Here is a 6,000-nt window from a genome sequence, read left to right as displayed (position 1 = left end):
CCTGCTCAGGACATCCCAATAATCCCACCCTGAGAGTGTTGTCCAAATGCTCCTGGAGCTCTGGGAACCTTGGGAATGTGCCCATTCCCTGAGGAGCCTGGTCAGTGCCCCACCACCCTCTGGGAGGATTCCTTTTTCAGCCCTGCATTTAGGAATAAATGTAATTTTTCCACCACAAATTATTTCTCAAAGCAATAATCTTTTCCCAAAACCACACTGTTTTCCCAGCAGCATCTTCAACACCAAAACAAACAACTCAGTGGCTCAAACCTGAAATGTTTGGGTGGGAGCATTTCTCATTTCCCTTTAGCCTCATTCTCCCACAGGGGGAGATTTCCTGCCTGGAATAAATCATGGAATCACAGAATGGTTTGGGTTGGAAGTGACCATGAAGTTCATGTTGTTCCAACCCCACTGCCATGAGCAGGGACACCAAATCCCTAACAAGGCTCCACCAACATTTTTCCTCTAAGATCCTAGAGGAAGATGCTTATCAAGAGATATATCCAGAAAAAATGGAGGAATTCTCTTTAGGCAGCAGAGAGTGATCCATTGGAATCAATTTTTCTTATTTCTCTGCCTTTGTCTTCCCGAGTTAATATTTTCACTGAACTGAAAACTTGCAAGAATGTAGAGATAGAAATGTCTTCATTCAGCTGTAACTGCAATGGAATTCCATGGAATAAAAACAAAAAGGGGGTTTCCAGCTGTCTTTCACACTTCCATTAAAGTCAGTTCTTATGGAGGGAGCTTGGCATCCCGCTTTGGGATGGCATCCAGATGATGCTGGATGATTTCAGTGATGCCATTTCTGGGTTTGCTCTGTCATTGCTGATCGTCTCTGCTCAAGAAGCTGAAAAGTCAAACAATGTCCCTTGGACAAGTGGCCCTCTGACCTGGACAGCAGTGCCTGTCAGTGGAAATATCCTTTAGTTGGACTGGTCTTGTTTGGATTGACTTTTGAGTCAGTGACCTGGAGGGGAAAGCCTCTGGTGTTCCCTTACTAATCGTGATCAAGCCAAAGGAACTTGTAGGACACGGTTACAGGAAAAACAGCAAAGCAGCTGCAAGAGTATTTTGAGCCCCAAACATCAAGGAGCCTCTAAATCCACAGAGAATAATTCACGTGTTTGGATGGAACTAAGTAAAGGAAAATAAGAGTTTTATCCTGACTTGTTCTCGATTCACAGCAGCCTAGAAAATCTGGAGGAGACTGATGGCAACAGCTTAGTGAAATTTTGTGTCCTCGGAAGAAGCGAAAATTATTCAATTTGAGGGAGTGTCTTGGGCTGAACCCATTTTTTAGAGAGCTCAATCACCTCTGGACACTGAACTGAGTAACCCAGAGGAGGCTCAAGGGCTTGTCTAGAGAAAAGCTTCTCTTAAATGCTTGACTCTGAGTTTACAGGGGAATATTTCGTATCCTCACTTCCACTTGGATGGAAAATGGACACAGAAGTGCTTTGCTGCATTTGATTCCAGAATCAGGAAGTTCAAAATCAGAGCTGAAGTCAGATATCTAAGAGAGGAAAAAAGGAGAAAAAACCCCCAAACCAGCTTGATGATGAGGTTTGGGGCAAGCCTTGCTCTGTTCAAATCTGTATTCCCAGCCCCAGTGGTTTGGCTGTGGGAACAGCTGGACCTCAGGAGTCACCAAGAAATAGGATACAACCAAGGTAGCTCTTGAACAGTTAATTTTTTTTCCCCAAAACCAGGAGAATTCAGATGAATTCTCTTCTCCTAGGCTATGGGATGAAACCAGAAGCCGTGCCCAGGTGCACATTTCAGTGGCGGGAAAGTCTCCTGCAACTTTCCCTCTGAGGTTTCCTTCATGTGGGTGAGCCCCAGGGGCTGGTGCAGGCTCACCCTTTTTCCTTCTGCTTCCTTCACCCCACAAACAACCCAAAACAGGGCACAAAGCACCCCCACCCACTTTAAGCTCAAGTTTTAGGACAAAGAAAAGCAGCTGCCTCGAAGAGCAGGCCCAGGATGATGTCGCCCTTATTGAACTGCCTCGCCAGCGTTTTTTACGGCCGTTTGAAACACCATCAAGGCGTCATCAAACTGCCTTTTACTTCCAAACCCAAATGGCCATGGAATGGAGCCCAGAGTGAAATGCTAAATTGGATCCTATCAAACCAGCATCAGATCACACAGGCTAAGCGGGAACGAATGGCTCCTAACGACGGAGTTCATCATTATAAAGTAATGACAAAGGATGCAGAACCACTGAGGTCTCCAACAGAGCAACCAGCCCTTCACCCACCCCCTCCCCTCGCTCCAATGCCTGCTGATTTTTTTCCTATTAGGGTGAAACTTTTTTTTCTGGGGTGTGTTTTTGTCCCTGCAACTGCCAAAGGGTCTCAGGGCTCATTCGGGATAAATTATTCAGTCTAAACGGAGATGTCATAAATCTTAAATGGCAAACAATAGATGATCCTCCCTTTAGACACACGGAGCCTGCAAAACTAATCTCCTGCTAAGCAATGGTGTGTCCCACTCCAGCTGCTGATGGCAAAATTTACAGGGGTAGCATTTGTTTCCTTATGTGCATCTATATTTAGGTGGCCACAGGGCCTCCCCTTCCCACAACAACGTGTGAACTGGTCACCATGGGAGAGAGAGACAGGGAAACAGCTCACCCAGTTTGGAAAAGACTCCATCATGCAAACTTCCAGCTCTTTTGCCTGTTAAATAAGGACACTTGGGAGTGGAAGAAAGGACGGAGCGGCTTGCGAAAGTGAATTAGGATTAGCAGCCCTGTGTGCTGTTTTGCTGAGATTTAAGCCTCTCACGTAGTGGGACTTGTGCTTCTCTCTTTGGAAAGCTTGGCATGAAATCCATACTGTTTAAAGCAATTTTATGCACTCTGAACCCAGCGGACCCAGCTGGAAGAAGGTGAAGCTTCAGGCCCACCTGCAGCACTCAAATCCCTGCTCCATCACCCAGGCAGGCTCCTCCTTTTTCCTCCTCCAGAATTCAAAGCGCAGACTTAAGTTTGCAGCATCTGGAGGGTGTTGCTGCTCCTTAAGGAGGAGAACCAGCTCCAAACACAGCAAATCCCCACCACAGCTTCGGTGCCAGGAACCACTTGAAATAACACTGTGGGCTAGCACCAGCTCCGGCCACCGCACGGGAACGGCTGCCAGCAGATCCTCGGGAAAGCACATTTCCCCTGGCTGGGTGAGGAGTTGGCCTTCTGTGTTTAAATCTTTTCTCACACTGCACACCCACTCCTCCCTGCCATCTGCCAGGCGCGCCATGCCCCGGGCCAAGTCTGGAGCCGGCTGCTTCTCCCGGCAAAACCTTCCCCAGCCCGGATCTGCCCGAGCGCTTCCGCACGCTCCAACTGCTCCTCTCCACCCCGAGAGGAGCCAAGTTGGGAGCTCTGCTGCCATTCCCCCTACCCCCACATCAGCTGTAGCAGCAGTGAGCAACTGCTCTGGCTTCTCTCTACCTTCCAGGGCCATCTGGACAACCTCAGACCTCGTGCCGAGGGGGATGGAGGAGGGCCAACAGCACCTTGGTGTTGTCAGCCGGGAAGAAAGTTATGGTCTGGAAGCAGGAGGTTTATGTACGTACATGAAATGCTCACGGCTTCCTCGAGCTCCTTTATGTCTGCTGAGTCCTCTGGGGATGGCATGGACTCCTAATGGATGCTGCATTAGCTAATCCAGTGATTCAATTACTTCTAAATACTCTCTGGTGGCCAGGGCTGGTCTTCCTGCTCACTTACTGGAAATAGTTGCTCTTCCAGGGGGAGGGGAGCAGGGCTTCCATTATAAGAAGCATCCCCCTCTGTTTCCTTTGTGTGGTCTTTTCACAGGGAGTGCTCAGCTTCCAAGGGCAGGGATGGAGAAAGATAGACCTGAGATCCACGGGACAGGCACAAACCCTTCCTGACTCCACAACTGGTGGGTCACACCACCCCAGCACCACCATGCCCCAGTAGCCACCAGTTGCTGGGAGCTGGGCCGTACCCACCTGGCTCAGGTGAAGCCAGAGGTGCTGGGTCTTGGTGACACTCAAATCCCTGTCAGTCCGGGAACAGAATCCAGGTGATGTCAGGGGTTTCCTCATCCATTGGCTATGGTGATCCTTCAGCTGGACAGCCCTGTGTCCACTGCTGGGTTCATGACAGACCTTGAGGGACTGGAGCATGTCCAGGGAAGGGAACGGAGCTGGGGAAGGGGCTGGAGCCCCAGGAGAGGCTGAGGGAGCTGGGAAAGGGGCTCAGGCTGGAGCAAAGGAGGCTCCGGGGGGACCTTGTGGCTCTGCACAAGTCCCTGACAGGAGGGGGCAGCCGGGGGGGTCGGGCTCTGCTCCCAGGGAACAGGGACAGGAGAGAGGGAACGGCCTCAAGTTGCACCAACGGGGGTTTATGTGGGATACTGGGAAAAATTTCTTCCCTAAAAGGGTTGTCCAGCCTGGCACAGCTGCCCAGGTAGTAGAATCACCATCCCTGGAGGGATTTAAAGCCATGTGGATGTGGCACCTGGGGACATGGATTAGTGGTGACCTCAGCAGTTCCGGGGAATGGTTGAATTTGACGATCTTAGAGGATTTTCCCAACCTAAATGATTCCATGATCCTGTGATCCCTTAAGGGGATGGCAAAACTGTGGATCCCAGGCTGAACAGATGCCTATCCAAGAAATCACTGCATATTCTACTGCCCAAATTCACATTGCAGCTTTAACAAGACATTTCTTCATTCCCTACACACTCTGCCTCTGGATGGATAAACCTGTGTGTCCTACAGCAAATCTCAGTGCTTTGCTCTATGGACAGATATTTATAAGCCTAGGATCATCATTAGTCTTAGCTCTTGAAAGTACAGATGTGATGAAAGACACACGTGTCACTCAGAGGAGTAAGAAGCTCATGCCAGAGAAGAGCAGGTTTGATCCTGGAATGTAGGATGGCTGAAAACTGGGTGGGTACACACATGGAAAGCAGTGCTTCCCTCTGGAAAGTGCTCAGCCAGAGCACAGGAGGGGCTGCCATCAGTCTCAAGTGACTTTTACATATTAAAACACTTCCTTAGAAAAACAATTTCTAAGATACAGACAGAAAAACGAGGAAAAATTTGCACAGAATGGGAGTGCCAGGCACACTTCCCTTTGATTTGTCAGGGATGAGCCATCAAAGAAGATCCACTTTTGGCCTAACTTTTACATTAGGATTTCTATATTCACTCTTGACCAGGGAAGAGATAAAGTATGTACAAAAGACATTGTCTCCATAGCCTCGAAAGGGAAAGAAAAAAATCTTACAAGCTCCTGCCAAAAGCTTCATATGGCCAGAAACCACAAAGCAGACATTCTCACATTGGTTCTTAGCCCTTAAGAGCAGAAGAGACCAAATGGATATATTAAAAAAATATAAAAAATTAAAGCCCTTTAAAAATAAAAATATAAAATATTCAAAAGTATATCTAATATCTATGTCTGTATATACACAAATACATCTCCTCTCTTCAGAGCTGCTCCAGTATTTTCAGAAACCTCAAGTTCAGAGTCAGGTTTTGAGGGAATGAAAGACGTCCTTTGTGTGAGGACACCACCCAGGCTCAATTTGGAGGAAAGTTTGTTTCCAAAGGATGTTTCCAGCAGATTGTTTGGATGAAGCCACTCTGGTTTTCAGGAGAACACAGGTATGGGGATATGATAATGAGAGGACAAGAGGTAACGGCCTCAGGATGTGCCTGGACAGGTTTAGATTGGATATTAGGAAAGATTTCTTCACTGAAAGGGTGGCCAAGCCTTGGAACAGGTCACACAGGGAATCAGCATCGCTGGAAGTGCTCAAAAGACATTTGGATCTGGCACTGCTGATGTGTCCACATGGATGTGCTGGTGCTGTTTAAGGATAGCAAACAAAGCACTGTAAAAAGCCCATGTTTAGTATCAACAAAACCATGATTCCTTCCCCTTTATCTTTAGGGAAAACCCTTTGGCTAAATCCTGCAGCCACAGGTGGGACCCACAACATGGAGAGA

Source organism: Aphelocoma coerulescens, chromosome 1A, assembly GCF_041296385.1.
Source record: "Aphelocoma coerulescens isolate FSJ_1873_10779 chromosome 1A, UR_Acoe_1.0, whole genome shotgun sequence".
Lineage (NCBI taxonomy): Eukaryota > Metazoa > Chordata > Aves > Passeriformes > Corvidae > Aphelocoma > Aphelocoma coerulescens.
This window is presented reverse-complemented; position numbering follows the sequence as displayed.